General features: G+C 42.4%; 1 protein-coding gene across 5 annotated transcripts in view; it reads right to left on the reverse strand.

Annotated features, from left to right (window-relative positions):
• The window catches only part of TRAF3 (TNF receptor associated factor 3), a 67,886-nt gene extending 51,651 nt beyond the window's left edge, over positions 1-16,235 (reverse strand). The window contains exons 1-3 of one of the 5 annotated variants that reach the window (XM_065635867.1): positions 16,123-16,235; positions 15,718-15,855; positions 14,984-15,039 (exon numbers count right to left, since the gene is read on the reverse strand). The gene's annotated coding sequence lies outside the window, so the exon portion shown is untranslated. Of the gene's footprint in view, positions 1-14,983; positions 15,087-15,717; positions 15,856-16,122 lie in introns of those variants that run through there. The other 4 variants (XM_065635870.1, XM_065635871.1, XM_065635869.1 and 1 more) reach the window with 4 other exon arrangements.
• Between the last annotated feature and the right edge of the window lie 252 nt (positions 16,236-16,487).

Consider the following 16,487-nt stretch of genomic DNA (forward strand, 5'->3'; position numbering starts at 1 on the left):
ATTTGTGATTATGCGAGTCTTATCTTAGTTGATGATAACAGAGGAACGAAAAAGGCCTTCTGACTGCAATAATGACATGCTCTTTTTTAAACTGAAACTTAGTTAAGGGGGCTGCCTCCACTGCATGACAGAACTAACTTGTTAATGATGGGGGGGAGTGGGAAAAAAAAGAAAGAAATGGAAAAAAAACACACATGCAAAACAGAAAACTAAAAGCATGTTTCTTTGTGTTATCTGGTGATGCACTCATTCATCTGAAGGCCTAAATTCTACTGCTAGAACATACAGACCAAGACCTGTGATACGGCTGCACTGCCTGAGTAACCAGCAACATCCCTGTGTTGCAATGACCACAGCAAGCTGTGGGAACCGCCCTCAGGACTCAAAGGTGCCCACCAGATCGCACAGAAATCACAACTTTTTAAGTTCCTCAGGACAGGTAATCACTCCTCCTCACCTGCAACTAGGCTGCCAGCTTTCCCATCAGTCTTGACAGCACTGTCCTCCCATGGGCTCCATCATCTCTATCCACATACCAAATACCAGTCCTCGCACCCCATGCACTGGTAGGCTGCGCTCCCTGGATGCCTTATCAAAAAACCACAGCCAGAACAATATTGGTTTTGTGGTCTGCCTTAGGATTTCCACCTAAGGCAATTGCTGCACTTCAAGTCACAAGAATAAGCACAGCTCTTCCTAGAGCGTTAGACATCTGGAAATCACACAAGCTTAATCTGCAGGTTTTCAAGATGGCCCTACAGAGATCAGAAACCTCAGAGCTACTGTTTTAAGCCAGGGTCACGTCATGAAAACAATTTCCTTAATTCGGACAGGAATATAATGCTATAGAAGTTTCAGTTCTTCTTGTCTAACAATGTATCTCCATGTGGTTCAGCGAAGGACCTCAGTATAGTAATCCAAAACACAAAATGCACAATACAAATTAAAAATAAATAAATAAATAAAATAAAAACCACACCACCAAAAAAACTTGACCATAGGCAAAGAATGGATAAAAAAAAAGAAATTCTTGCAGCAGCAACAAACAGCTGCATTCCAGCCTATAGTCCAGCCCCTGACCTTTCACCTCTGGTGAAAGGAAAAAAGGAGAGGAAAAAGGCAGACAGAACAACACTACTCACCTGAAAGACTCCTTTTTTTCTGTAATGGAGACTTCTGTCCTTCTACAGTGCTCTGCTTGTGGACATAAGATAAAGCCCCCCATATAACTGTTTAAGAACTCTAAGAGTTCTCTACTGACATATGGACTTTTCTGACCACATACCTCCACTTCAACTATCCACAAGTCCGAGTACAAACCAGAGACAACCCTGAAGCCTTCTGTGTTTTGGCAACCACCAGAAACAATTACATTGCAACAAACTGCAGGCAATAGTATTACCAATTTAAAATGTGTAACGTTCTATTTCCCTATGCATTTCTGCCCTGGTCAGTATCAGTAGTAGGTCTGTTTTACCAGTTAACATCATCCTGAAAAGACATCATCCTGACATCAATACGATCCTGCCTGCTTTTCCAAAGTTGGCTAATTTGGGCTAACTAGTTCTGCCACAGTCACGGTAAAGCTGTAACACTGTCACTAAGAGGACTGATCACTGAGTATCTGCAGAAAGAATGACACAGTCGCCACTTAGTCTCATCCTGCTTATTGAAAACAGATTAATATCCTGCCTTAGCTCAGGACAATGGAAGATGAACTCTTCTATACTAATTTAAAGCCATTATATCCTTGCCTCTTTATTCTTTCGGTGAACATTTGGACATGTAAGGTGGTTTAATCAGAGTCCATTTGGAAATACCATCTCAGAAGTCACTCATACGCAAACATTAAAGGTTTCTTAAAAACATTTCTGTTTACAGGAAAATGAGCAGAGACCAGAAGAACAAAGAGCCAACAGCAGTAGAGTATCATGAGGGAAAGGCTGTGGATGTTGTCTACCTAGACTTTAGTAAAGCCTTTGACACCATCTTCCAAAGCATTCTCCTGGAGAAACTGGCCACTCATGGCTTGGATGGGCATACACTTCACTGGGTAAAAAATTGGCTGGATGGTCAGGCCCAAAGAGTTGTAGTGAATCAAATCCGGTTGGTGTCCAGTCATGAGTAGTGTTCCCCAGGGCTCAGTATCGGGCCCAGTTCTGTTTAATCTCTTTATCAATGATCCGGACAAGGGGATTGGGCGCCCTCTCAGTAAGTTTGCAGATGACTCCAAGCTGGGTGGGAGTGTTGATCTGCTCAAGAGTAAGAAGGCCATACACAGAGATCTGGACCCGCTGGATCAATGGGCCAAGGCCAGCTGCATGAGGTTTAACGAGGCCAAGTGCCGGGTCCTGCACTTGGGTCACAAAAACCCCAGGCAGCGCTACAGGCTTGGGGAAGAACGGCTGGAATGCTGCCTGTCAGAGAGGGATCTGGGGCTTTTGATGACAGCCAGGTGAACATGAGTCAGCAGTGTGCCCAGGTGGCCAAAAAGGCCAACAGCATCCTGGCTTGTGTCAGGAACAGTGTGGCCAGCAGGACTAGGGAAGTAATTGTGCCACTGTACTGGGCACTGGTGAGGCCCCACCTCGAATCCTGTGTTCAGTTTTCACAGAATCACAGAATGTTAGGGATTGGAATGGACTTCAAAAGATCATCTAGTCCAATCCCCCCGCTGGAGCAGGAACACCCAGATGAGGTTACACAGGAAGGTGTCCAGGCGGGTTTTGAATGTCTCCAGAGAAGGAGAATCCACAACCTCCCTGGGCAGCCTGTTCCAGTGTCTGTCACCCGCACTGTGAAGAAGTTTCTTCTCCGGTTTAAGTGGAACCTCCTGTGTTCGTTTGTACCCATTGCCCCTTGTCCTATCATTGGTTGTCACCGAGAAGAGCCTGGCTCCATCCTCGTGACACCCACCCTTTATATATTTATAAACATTAATGAGGTCTCCCCTCAGTCTCCTCTTCTCCAAGCTAAAGAGACCCAGCTCCCTCAGCCTCTCCTCACACGGGAGATGCTCCACTCCCTTAATCATCTTCGTTGCCCTGCGCTGGACTCTCTCCAGCAGTTCCCTGTCCTTCTTGAACTGAGGGGCCCAGAACTGGACACAATATTCCAGATGAGGTCTCGCCAGGGCAGAGTAGAGGGGGAGCAGAACCTCTCTCGACCTACTAACCACCCCCCTTCTAATACACCCCAGGATGCCATTGGCCTTCTTGGCCACAAGGGCACAGTGCTGGCTCATGGTCATCCTGCTGTCCACCAGGACCTCAGGTCCCTTTCCCCTACACTGCTCTCTAACAGGCTGTTCCCCAAATTACACCGGAACCTGAGGTTGTTCCTGCCCAGATGCGAGACTCTACCTCATCATAAGAAGGACATTGAAATACTAGAGAGAGTGCAGGGGAGGGCAACGAAGCTGGTGAGGGACCTGGAGCACAAGTCTGATGAGGAGCGGCTGAGGGAACTGGGGCTGTTCAGCCTGGAGAACAGGAGGCTGAGGGGAGACCTTATTGCTGTCTACAACTACCCAAGTAACAAGTGATAGGACAAGAGCAAACAGCCTCAAGTTACACCAGGAGAGGTTTAGACTGGATATTAGGAAAAAAAATTCTCCACCAAAAGGGTTGTCAGGCATTGGAACAGGCTGCCCAGGGAAGTGGCTGAGTTACTGTCCCTTTAAAAAAAGTGTAGATGTGATGCTTAGAGACATGGTTTAGTGGGACTTGGCAGCATTAGCAGTTGGACTCTATGATCTTAAAGGTCTTTTCCAACCTAAATGATTCTGTGATCATACGGGCTCAGGGAGCTCTAACACGGAAGAAGGCCATATTCAAATATGTATTATTAAAACACTCTCTAAATACTCCTGTTTCTACTTATTGTGTGTAATACATGGCAATAGGCTCTGATGCCTGAGCGCTGGTGACTAACCATAGCCATCAAGATATTGGTACATCTTTATTTGGCCTTCTCACCTCTTCCTTAGAATTTACTACACTTGATTTTTACAGTTCACAACATAAAACAACAGAAAACTCATGTTCACTAGTGGTTTAAACACTACCCAAGGTACAAAGTGAGTTCCAGCACACTGCAGCTCCACATCTACTCTAAGAATGAGGGAAATACATTATTTCATTTCAGCGTTGGTAACAGCATCAAGACTGACATGTTGCATTTAGTCTTAACATCCAGCATTTCATTTAAGATAACACAAGAGGCTGTAAGCCAAGTACTTTTAAGCTCAATGACATCTTGAATTGGATTCAGTATTTGAAATCGGGAGAACAAGAGAAACTAAACCTGCATCCTGGGTTGCAAGGAAAATGTAGACCACATGAAAACTTAAAAGCAGTGAGGTACCCAATATCACTGACCCCATCAAGACCTGTTCACTTTGAACAAGAGTTCTGTTCTCCAGAATACCTGCAGGGGTTCCCGGTTTGGTATCCACTTGCACTAAATGGATACTAAATGGTAATAAATTTCTTCTCCATTATTCAGTCCTTAAAGTCACTGTTGGGAAATTTTAAGTATCTCAGGGGCCAAAATAGATGCCTAGGCAATATTACCCAAGATGACGACGGTTACTTGCATCTTCCTGCTCACTTTTGCAATCCATTGCATGCTACCTTTGCAGCCATGTCCTTTAAACCAGACTGTTTCTCCTCAGTTGCCTAGACCTTAAACCAGGACACAGAAAAGAACTGTGATAAAATACTTCTGAGAAATTTCTAATGGCCCTTACCATCCAGGGGTATCTTGCAAATATTTATAAACAAAATATTTATCCTAACTTTTTGGGAAAATAAATTTTATTACTCAGTTTCATATCACTCATACCACAGAAAACAAATCACAAGATCAAATACAAAAACTCTTTTGAATTGCATTTAACCTCAGTTATCCCAAATAAATGTGAAAGAGTTAACACTTGTGCCATTCTTTCTTACATATCTTAAACACCGTCAACTTATTTCATACAATTTCTTGATCATTAGCAGATTTCAGATCATTAGCGATGTACTGATGTAGCCAAAGCTGCTTGTTGTCATGTGTTGGTGGAAAAGAAAGTAAAATAAATAATTCACACTTGTTCCCTAAAAAGCAAATAACTTTAGTGAATTCCACTTAGTCTCTAACACGTTTCTATGGTGTCTTAACTACAAATTTTCTGAATTCTCACTATTGTCTTTATTTCATTGTTCTCTATTTTACTGTTCTTCCTCCTTCACTTCCTAGAAATACTGAATTTTATCAGTCCAAGTCAATCTTTCACAAGCTGTTTTCTTCCATCTTCTTAACCAGCTCCTTCCTCTCTTGGTCAATATTAAATCAAGACAAGCATCCACATTTATTATCAAGAGCTTTCCTGCACATCAATAAATTGTTACACAGAAAAGCATCTCCCATAATCCTTTCTCAAAAGATACCTGTGCAGACAAAATCCTTCATTTACACCACATCTTATGTTTGATTGTTTGTTGATTTTGTATTTTTTTTAAAACAGAAGTAAGTTTTACCAGCCATTTTTGGTGAATCTACCACAATACTGCTTTTAGACCTTTTTAGATGTCCCCCCATCACCTTCTTCACCTAAAAATAAACATACACATCCTTAATGCACTACAATACATTGTCTCTTCTTCCCTGACTGTCCTTACTATGCTCCCTGTGATCAACATTCCTGTGGGATATGCTCTCAATGCCATTTTGGCTGTAGGAACAATATCTATTTCTCAACCTGGAATCTAAGCACAGCAACATACAATGACAAAACCTCTTAATTGCCAAGTCTTAGCCTATAAACACAAAGGCAGCATCCTAACCAGTCAGAAGTCAAGGTAGTATCTACTAATACAGCCAATAATACTATCACCCTTCTGTCTGTACACTATCCTGTGCAATGTTAGAATCAAGGCTTTCTATTCGAGGTGACCAAGCACAACTTACTTTGTGCCCAATTCATTTCCACCTTTGGTTTTAGCCTCACCGAGCAAGCCAATCACACAACTGAGGAACTGCAAGTTCATATTTGATGTGAAGTTGTCTGGCTGGATGACACTATAACAGCTATCTTTTAATTGCCCCTTTAAGGTTTATTATTGGAAAGCTATAAGTTATTATGAGCAAACTGATAAAAACATTAATGGTCAAGGTCTCTCACACCACAGCTTGCCCATTTCTCCAGTTATCACATAACTGATAACTTTTCCTATTTGAGTTATTCCAAAATGGATCATTAAGACCAAAGAGAATGATCCCTCTGCATATTAATTCAACCTACTAGATTCTGGGGAACTAACAGCACTTGCCAATCACACATTCTAACCCTAGCCAAGGTTAGAAAGTCAACAAAGATTTTCGCAAACTTCTCAATTTGTTTTTTTGAAAACAAAAAATTACATGTGAAGAACACTGGCTGCTGCACATGACTTTATCAGCTGTTAAACTCAGGCCATGTCTGTTAAGCTAGGCTTCCAGCTGCTGGATCTGAAATTGTTTAAGCTTTCTAACACCGAGAAGTGGATTTTTGCTAAGATATTTCTTCTTCAAAAGAAAAAAACTTAGTTTCTTAAGAAAGATTTTGTCTCTTGCATTCCTTACTCAGTGTTATTCAATGCTACTAAACTTTTTTTGCTAGCTGGTCACAATTACCTTGATTCTTTAAATCACACTAACAATACTTCTACCTGTAATGAGAAGAGGACTGTGGCTTCATGAACCCAACCTGACCAACTTTTATCACTCTTGAGCAACATAATTTCTAAAAGTGAGGGGTTTTTTCGACTTAGACGCCTGCGGTCTGGGAGAATTCAAAGACATCAGCAACCTTGTATTGCTATCTTTGAAGAAGTCCTAGCAGCAGGGATTATTTAACACACTTGCTAAGGCACATTTTTTTAATTTAATATGTATCTCAACTCTATTGCAGTGAGTCAGATGTCCAGTCATGGGTGTTTAGGAGTTTAACACCCCGACCTACAGTATTTAAGATGGTACTCGGTGCCTCTGTGTGTAGGCATCATCTTTGTTCCCCTAAGTTCTTCTAAAATCACTAGTCAGTCAGGGTTCAGGCAAAGGAATATTACCATTAAGTGTTTAAGTTAAAACACTGCTCTTCGAAAATAAATGCTAGTGGACAGGGGTCGACAAGAAGACAGGAACCCAAATACTAGATTAATGAGGGTGTTACTGCTGTAATGGTCAGCCTACTTCATTTCTAGGTTTTTTAATCAAGTATTTCTTGACACTGAATTCCTTTAATACTGTAGTATCCCCATCTACTTGACAGCAGAGCATGAACGTAACACGGAGTTAACATTTAAACGGATGAGAGCTACAAGAGAGGCAGCTGCTAAAATCTAAATCACTCATGCAAAAAACATACGATTTATTTCTTCTATACCTCCTTCCCATGGAGACAGTCTTTTTAGTATCTTATCTATTCATTTCAAACTGGAAAAAAAATCTGAGCAAGTATCTCTGCCTTTCAAAAGTATTTTAATAAAGAGAAGTCTTTTAAAAAAAAATAAAAAACACAGTCATAAAAACAGTTCTACGCAGAAGTCTGCTTCCTTTAGGTATATAATAATTTCAATCCCAGCAGCACCATCTAATGGAGAGCTCACCAATTTTTCCTGTTCTTTAACATGACAAACATTTTATTTTGGATGTGTCAACAACTGATACTTTAACACATGGCCCATTTAATACTCTATAAAAAAACCTGATTAGCTACTTGAGAAGCCAAATCATTTCTCCATAGACAACAATCAGTCTTTTTTTCCCCACAAACATTACACTCACATACAAATTTATTAAGTACAACAGGATGTTTGTTTAACCAGGAGATTTTAGTTAGAAATACTTTTTAAAAAAAGTAATTGTGAAGCAGCAATGCCAGCTTAAAAAACCAGCTACCTTAAGCATATTTAAACTTTCCTTCTGAAAGCAAACCAGAGATGTCAGCACCTCTAAAGTGTAAAGGAACCATAGCAACAGAAGTCGCTACCTACACCTGCTTGAGATGAAGCTAAGCATTCCAAGACATCTTCAGGTTGCACTTCTGCTGCAAAACATAGTATGGGAGATAGGTAGCAAATTATCATAAGCATCAATAAAGCACGTAGCATGATGACTGCTGTCGTCTTCCACTGTTTATCTCATTAACATTATCTCACACAAACAAACATGACAGAACTTGCACACAAAAAGGATCTATAAGGAGTATTTTTTCCTCACTGCATTTTGTCCTCTTTGTTCTTTATATATATATATATAGATAGATATATCTATCTAGATATATCTATAGATAGATAGATAGATAGATCTATCTATCTATAGATATATCTATCTCACAACATTGCGAGTAAGGGTTCAACTACTGTGAACTTTTCCAATTAACTCAGCATATGGACACTCTAGTTCTGGAATAACTGCTTTTTTATGTATAGCTCAAGGGACCTTCGAAGTCTGTTCACCCTATCTCATCTCAGAACAGTCAACTAATACATTGAGAGGTCATATTTAAAAAAAAAAAGTATTAGTAAAAAAATATGCAAAATTACAGCATCGTATTTTGACTATATGTACTAACAGCTCTATTTACACAAACAGGACAATCCCAAGCTGCTTCCTTATTTATTTTGAGAGAATCTCCTCAGCAAAAATATACAGAATGCAGTGGGTGGATATCTATTTGCTTGTTGTAAATCTTTTTTAAAAAAGGCAAACAACAACAACAAAAACCACCACACTCCACACAACCAACCAACCGAGTAAATCCCCCAAAACTCCCTCAAAAATCTTACTGGCTATAATACTGAAAGTTGCGTGTCTAAATAATCCTTTTCAAAATGAAAGTGAAGTTTTCAGGAATTCATAAGAAGGAAAGAGGAATAAGAGAAATTTATGGTCCCAGATACTGAAAAATAGCTGATGAAGTTAACACACAAATAACAATAAACTTGTTTTACCTTCCTAGAGATTGCCAAGAGCATTCTTCTGCACGTGCTCAAAAAAATGCCAAAATACCTGGCTGTAACACAGATACAAAAAATCCCTGCCAAACAGTATAAGCAGCACAACAGCAATATCCTCCAGCTGAACTACAACATAGGATCCATTGGTATTTCCATTATATATCGACACCATGAGTGAGTAGTAAGACATTTGCTAATCTGAAAAATAGAATGCTCAGGGTCTGTACAAAGAAATGTGTTTAAACTCCTGATGGAAAACAGAAAGAGCAGATACTGCTGACTTCAGGTGATACTATGCATTATTAACTTCAAATGAAGTTAGCCCAAATCCTTTATTTTTTCCCACCAAAAATGCTGAGTTTTAGAAGGCAATGAAAGCCCTACTGCATCAAAAGGTTCCAAAACTGCTAGAGATGCGCATATGCAAATCAGCAGCCTTCATTTATTTAGGTATCCAACTTCCTCCTACTCAAACCATCAGCCAAATGGTAGCATTTTGAGAACAAGTCATTTTACAACCACAAGCGCTTTACCTTTGGCACCTATTGAATGTAGAACTGGTATCCTAATCAGGCTGAACCACAACAGTCATAGCAATAAAAACATTCCCAGGCAAAAGCACAATGCTCCTCTCTCAAGGATGTTGTGCTGAACAGAAAAGGCAACAGTGAAAAGGAAGAAATAAGAAAGCAAGTGTAGATATAAGACGCGTACTTCAGACAATAGTAGGGTACATTGTAGACCATCTTTAGTGGCCTGGAAGAGGAGAGCCTGTTAATTCGCCTGGAGTGGGAGGTGGGGTGAGAGGAAATCAAAGCATCAGATAGCTACAAAGAGGTCAAAGAAAAGCAGATTTGCAGAAAAAAAAAATATTAGACAGAAGCGTGAAAGTAAGTACAAGCCTGGAAACAAGTATTTCAAGAGAAAAGCAATGTAAACGCAAGCAAAGGGGAAAATGCAGTCACTTCGCTCAAGTGCAAGGACGAAATCACCTCGGAATAAAAGTCATCCCTTAACAACTCTAAAATGACAAGAGATCTGATTGAAAGGAGTTCAAAACAAGCCACTTCTAAGAATCAGAGGAACCAGCTTGAGAAATTAAGAGCATTTATACTGTTAGGTCAAACAACTTCAGATGGAAGAGAAGCACAGCATGGACAACAGCATTCCATTAGCAGATGAAGAACATAAAATGCCAAAAGAGGAGTCACTTGGGATGGTTTAAAGGAGATTAAAACACGTTCAATGAAAATTGTAAGGCTATACTTCCTATGTAAAATGAAGACTTAATGCCTGCGAGTCATTAAGTTAGAAGCCACAATGCTTAAGATAACCTACTCTCAGAAGGTTCCTCTCTGGAAAGACAGAAAGAGGTTGTAGTCAAACTGGTACAGTAGACATCTCCCTTGAAAAAAAACTCTAATCATTGTTCTAATTACCTCCCTCTATCAAGTACATGGACGAGCTTACAAAATAAAATCCATTCACATTGCCAAAATTTGGTTTATGAGCTGGGCTTTGCTGTTAGAAAGTTATTTTAGGCACACTTATTGTGTGAGTAAGCTGGTTCCATAGAATACGAAAAAGTTTTTACTTTTCTAGAATGTCTAATGCAAAATGTTGGGAACAAGCATAAGCACCAGAACAGCTACCGCTGACAAATTCTGCCACGTACACTCAGCTTCCCATCGCCCTGCATGTTTGCTGTATGCAACCATGGAAGAGTGTGAAACAAACACAGTTTCCTGTCCCACGATGCTGATGAACGGTGCAGTCCTGCAGAGGACACACAACAGGATGCCTCTACACAGCACTTGCAATTCATTTCATTTATTGACAGATGACACTTGTACTGCCCTGCTGGGTCTCAGCACTTCATTCTTTTTGAGGTCCTCAGATGGGAGGAAAGTGCCACTATTCTCATTTTACAGGCCAGGTAAAGCACCACCACAGAGCCAGAAGACAGAGACACATAAGCCACTAGCTGCATCGAAGTTATTCTCAGAACTCCCAGTCAGCTACCACCTAACCCGAGAGGAACCCAAGTATCAGAACCTTCTTCTTCCCCAGCATCTTAAAGACGTCTTCCATGCTTAAGGAAATGTTCATCTTGACAACGCTGATCACCTCTCCAAGCATCTCAACACCAAGTTCAACCGCATCAGAAAACAATAAACAAAACAGCAGTGGAAGAAGCATCAGCAGACTCTGTCTTTCCTCATCCCGGTAATTGTCCCAACCACTTGACTGAGACATCATGCTTCCTCTTGCTCTGGTTCTTAGACACACTGGGTTTTGATTATTCCTGGCATAGCAGAAGAGTTTCAAGAGAAGGAAGTGACACCACTCTTAACTGGCCTGTGGCTCACTGATGAGAATACTCCTCAGGGAAGTGAGAAACTTGGACTGGAATCCCCCTTCTGCCCTGGGGACTTGGGCACGATGTCACACCACTCAGCACTGCAACATCAAAGCCCCTTGTCCGTTTGGCCCTAATGGAATGACTTACAGTAACGTACAGCTACAGGAACAACAAAAAAGAAATGCGGCCTCCAGGTCTCCCAGATTTTACGCAGGCATCTTCAATAGACCATCTTCTCTTTCTTGATAGACGTCAAAGCTTGCGGGAATGAAGCAGCAGCCAGGAAGGCACTTCTTATCTTACGGTAGCATCTGCAACATGCTTTTCAAGTCAGACCAAATCAAAATAACTCTTTTTGCTAGACACCTAAGAAAACTGTAAAGACTCGTGGCATTTCAAGCTTGTCTCGAGTAGGCATTTCTTACTTTATTTACAAAAAGATGTTTTTCATGTTAATGCAGAAACCACAAAGTCAGACAAAAGTTCCATATTACTCCAAATGTTAAATATTTCTAATTACGAGCTTCCATATAGTCATCAAAGCACATAAAATAGAAGTTTCATGACTTCTTTCACTAATGTTTTAGACCGAAGCATTTGCTACACATACTGTATGTGAAAGGACATGTTTACTTCAGAGCATTTAAGCTATACTTCAGAATTATTAGCAATTTTTAGCATTTTAAAAAATCTACAGAACGTTTCCTCTATACATCAGAGACATCTATTTCATAAATAATCATAGTACTGGAACTTAAAGTATTTCTGATAGGCCCACTGCACTTCTAATACCTGCAATTTGTAAAAATTAAATTAATTTGTAAAAAGTATACAACACTCCAATTTTCAGTACAAGAAGGGAGCCATGGATCGAGGCCATCATGCAAGTCCTGTACTGAACTTCTGCATCCACAAACATGCTGAGATTTCGCTTGTCATGCTGCCCTTGACTAGATAAACTGCAGAACATGGAATTCTACTACAATCACATTTTACACATGCAGAGCAAAGCAGCAGGGAAGAACAACAGCATGGAAATCAAAGGCTTAACATGTTTTGGGGGGGTGGAGAGGATTAGTGACCTACACTTGTGGTATATAATTTTAGAGACACCTTGTTAACCTAGTTACAAAGCCAACAGTCAGTAGCAATTGCAATCACAGTGGCAACAATATTTTGCTATCAGTGCTCCAGTAGAAAAGATCTCCAAGAAAAACACCCTCAAAGACAACATAAATATATACATACATATATATATATGTATAATGATTCCCAATAATATTTTGCCTTATTTTCTCTGTAAGTTCTAAGACCTTCTACTGTATACTTTCCTTACCCATTTTCTAGGGGCTTTTTTCTTTATTTCCTCTTCTCTTATTTGCCACTAGCACAGAAGAAGAGATCACCTCTTCCTACTTTGCAGACACCTAATGATCTTTCATTGTAAGTTGCCCCCATTTCTTCCCAATTCTCTAGTCTTTTTTCCTTCTAGCTTAAAAAAGGGTATATAAAATTGAAATGTGTTTATGATTTGTCAAAAACATATAATGACTTTAAACTATCCATTTATGAAGGTATGGGTTTGCAGCCACCTTTGCCAGCTCTTCATTGCTGTAGATTCTAGTTCACCACAAGTTAAAAAGTATAAGATAAATCTCAGAGTGACTAGAGCATTATCTCTTGTGCTACAATCACATCTTTATTCTGTTGCACAAATATATACAACTCTCCCTCCCTTGGCTGCTTTACCCTTACCACATCTTGAAATCTCCAATTTCACCGTCTCCCACCACTTCTGGTGTTCCTGAGCCATACGCCAAAAATGCCAGGAGGTTTCAAATACAAGCATCATATTCAGAAAGCACCCGCCCACAGGCAAAAAAAAAAAAAAAAAAAAGGCCTTGGCAATTCTTTAAAGGAACTGTACATAAGAGCATAGACATCTGAAACCAATGTGTAATGAGTAGTCTTCAGACATCATAAGATTCAGCACCTTCAATTAAGAAACACTATTATAATTACAAAAACTAATGAAATCCAGTTATTGCATCATCTAAGATACCAGAGATCAAAACATGTTATTCCTGCAATATCTATTCATACAAAGCCAGTTTAGGATACTGGAGTTGATTCAAGTTCTTCCTATTTTTAAACTGCCTTTTCATCTGCAAAAGAATTATGATCATCTACTTATCAATGCACTTATGTTCCAGCGGTTTAACAACAGAAGTTAAAAATTAAGATTTCTGGCTTTTCTTATTTTCAGCATTGCCTTATCTACTAATACAACAGCTGAACTTCAGTATTGAAAAAACACGTTCCTCACTTAAACTTTTCATTATGGACAAGAAAAATGTAAAGATCTAAAATATCATATCTTCATATAATTTAGAAGACAAACTGTAGCAGCACGGACTAGTAAGACTTCATAAAGAATTTTTCTCACTGATGCTAACTACTGCCATCTTACACAGTTTTCCAAGGTACCAACAGTAAATATGCTTATACGATGGTCAAATTCTCTGAATCCATACTAGAAGAGCTTCTAAAAACTGGTATAATCAAACTTAATTGCAGAAGGAGTTCAGGAAAGCCTAAAGACCGAGTCGTTTAGCATCCTCTTTTGACTACAATTAATCTGCTTTGCTACTGAATGCACTTTACCTTCTACGTCCAGTTATTATTGGAAGCTTCTCATCAAGTCGTATTTCAGTAAAACGCCTACCGTTTTCATGTTGGAACAAAGCAACTTTTATAACCTCATAGTGCTGCCTGCTTGCAGTGCCCAAACTCATGATACATCAATGTTTCTATTATCAAGCTTTGTGACAAGGGGTTTCCCAGTCCAGCCTTAAAAGAACCTCTGATTCAGTCCAAATGTTCAAGTATTTCCCATCTTAAAACAAAAACCCTGTCCCTAACCACAATAAATAACATTTACATCTACGTTAATCCATACACAATGTATGGATTACCATTTATAGACGCTTTTAGCCAAATGGCTCATTGTAAAGGGCAACATACAGTGTATGTTATGATCTCTTTAGTTACAACTCTAACAATCAGTGTAGCCTTTAAATCCAGGCTTCGACACAAGTCGGTAGCTATTTCAGATATGTATTTTTACTAACTATTTCAAATTATACTATTTCATTTGTCTCGGCTAAATATTTTTAATATGCCTTCACATCATACACTAAACACAGTCTATGAATGCAAGTTCAGATTATTGCACAATAATGCTACGTGCGTTCTACAGGACAAACCTGCAAGGAAAAATACACAGTCCTACTGAAGAAATAAAAAACGCACGAATTACAATCTACAAGGCTTGGTTAGATCTCAACAAGCTAGAGAAGTCGCTGACCCAAGGAGACTGCAAATTTCAAATTGTATCACTGGAACTTCCCACGTTTTACTACTACAGAAACAGAAAAAGATGAAAAAAATCCTAATGCGCGGCAAAGATCCAGACAGAGGTGCACATACAGTCTTTCACGTCACACACAAGCTCAGATCGGCAGAACATGAGATTACGCCTCTTAGCAATAATACAGTTTCTCTTGGTTTTCCATAGATAATTCAAATCTTAGACACTTGAAGATACAAATAAATCAAGACACAAACGCCTTACCTTCCTATTTTACAAGCCACTGCAGTTCTCAGATTATGAGTCAGTCATAGGTTCATCTGCAGAGGAATGACTCAGTATAAACTTTTAAACACTCGTTATTTTTTCTAACCTACAACACAGTAATTAATTCGACATATCAAAACGCGGCGCTGCAAAACGCCGTATCAAATGAATGGCGTGAAAACAAAGCACTTTTCTTTCCGCTCACGCCAGGCAGACAGGCTTATAGCGCAGGGCCGTTGGAGGCGGACAGACTTTATAAAAATATAACTCCTTCCGCACCGATCAGGGCCAGCTCCGAGCCAGCAGCAGAGGATTCTCCCCGGCGGCGGCCACCGCCGAGGCGCCCATGGCACGGCAGCCGAGCGGCCGCCGGCGCAGGCAGCGGCGCCGCCGCAGAGGGCAGCTCGGGAGGGGCAGGGCTGCGGGGGCCCGGCGCTCGGCGGCCAGGCGCGGCGGCTGCCGGCAGTGCCCCTTTAAAGGCCGTCGGCCCGCCCCCAGCACTGCATATGGAGGGAGCCAGGAGCGGAGCGAGGCTTCTGCATTCAAACGACACATCAAAACGCCGCAAGCGCCGCCGCGCCGCCCGCTTGCCGCACGGCTCCGCTCCGGCCTGCCGGCCCGCCTGGCCTCTCCGTCCCTCCCCGACACAGGCACACGCACGCACCGCGGGGCGGAGGGGACAGGGGGGAGGGAAGAGGGGAGGCAGAAATAAGTAAGTGAAAAGGGGGCACCTGCAGAGCCCTGGAGTGCGAGTGCGTCCGGGCAGGCAGAGTCCACGCCGCCCCCGCCGGAGGCTGATGTATCCCCGGGCACCAGCCGCTGCCGAGGTCCCGGCAACAGGCTGCGGGTGAAGCGCGCTCGGCCCCTGCCTGGTAGCAGATGCCTGGTATCAGCGCCCCGCCGCCGCCTTGCCCCCCGCCGGCTCCGCGGGAGCACCCCCCCGGCTCCCGCCGCCCGCCCGGCCCCGTCCCTCCGCCTAGAGAGCCCGAGTGCGGGCAGGCGAGCCCGGTCGGTGCTGGAGCCCTGAGCAGGAGCCGCCGCCACGGCGGCGGTGAAGTGCCCGCGGCCCCCCCAGCCACCTTCTCCGCCGCACCTCACCCCTCCCCGGGGCGCGCCGAGCCCCGCGGACGCCCTACCTGTGAGCGTGTGAGGGGAGCGGGGCGGCGGGCGGCAGCTGGAGCCCGGCGAAGGCGACCGCCAGCCCGACGGAAAGTCCCTGCTGCTCAGCGCCGTCTCCCCCCGCCCCGCACTTCCTCTCCCGCCCGCTCAGGCTGGAAATCCCCGGCGAAGCCCGCTGCGCTCCCGGCTCCTCCTCACACACTGAGGGGCGGGCCCGGCCGAGCCGCTCAGCGCGCAGGCGGCAGCGGGGGGCCGGGCCTGTCCTGCCCGCCTGTCCCGGTTGCACCTGATGCCGCCGTTACCCCCCCACACCTCCGGGCACAACCCGGGGAGAAGGGGCTTCGCGTCCCCCGCCCGGCAGACGGAGCCCGTCCCGCCCGGC

The sequence above is a fragment of the Caloenas nicobarica genome, chromosome 5, assembly GCF_036013445.1.
Source record: "Caloenas nicobarica isolate bCalNic1 chromosome 5, bCalNic1.hap1, whole genome shotgun sequence".
NCBI lineage: Eukaryota > Metazoa > Chordata > Aves > Columbiformes > Columbidae > Caloenas > Caloenas nicobarica.